The sequence below is a fragment of the Gracilinanus agilis genome, chromosome 1 (assembly GCF_016433145.1).
Source record: "Gracilinanus agilis isolate LMUSP501 chromosome 1, AgileGrace, whole genome shotgun sequence".
In the NCBI taxonomy this organism is placed as follows: domain Eukaryota; kingdom Metazoa; phylum Chordata; class Mammalia; order Didelphimorphia; family Didelphidae; genus Gracilinanus; species Gracilinanus agilis.
This window is the reverse complement of record NC_058130.1, coordinates 199,813,765-199,814,110: the sequence shown is the minus strand read 5'-3', so window position 1 is coordinate 199,814,110 and position 346 is coordinate 199,813,765.

Below are 346 nucleotides of genomic sequence, written 5' to 3'. Positions count from 1 at the left end.
CCCCCCCCCCCATCCTTTTTCTTATTCCCTTAATCCGTCATCTTTATCAGGCCGGGAAGCGCCGGGCGCCCCGATCAATCTCCGCATTAGGGCTGACAGAATGGTGCTAATAACTTATCGATCTCCGCCCGTCAGGCCCCGCCGCCCGGGGCGCCCGGGGCGGGAGGGGGCGGGGGGCGGGGCGGCCGGCGGCGGCGGCAGCCACACAGGCCCAGCGAGACCCGCGAGCAGCCTAGAGGGGGACGAGGACCCCGGCAGAGCCCCAGACAGCGCGGCCGGCGGGCGGGGGAGGGGAGAGCCAGAGACACTGAGAGACAAGCAGAGACAGAACCCGGGAGAGGCCGCG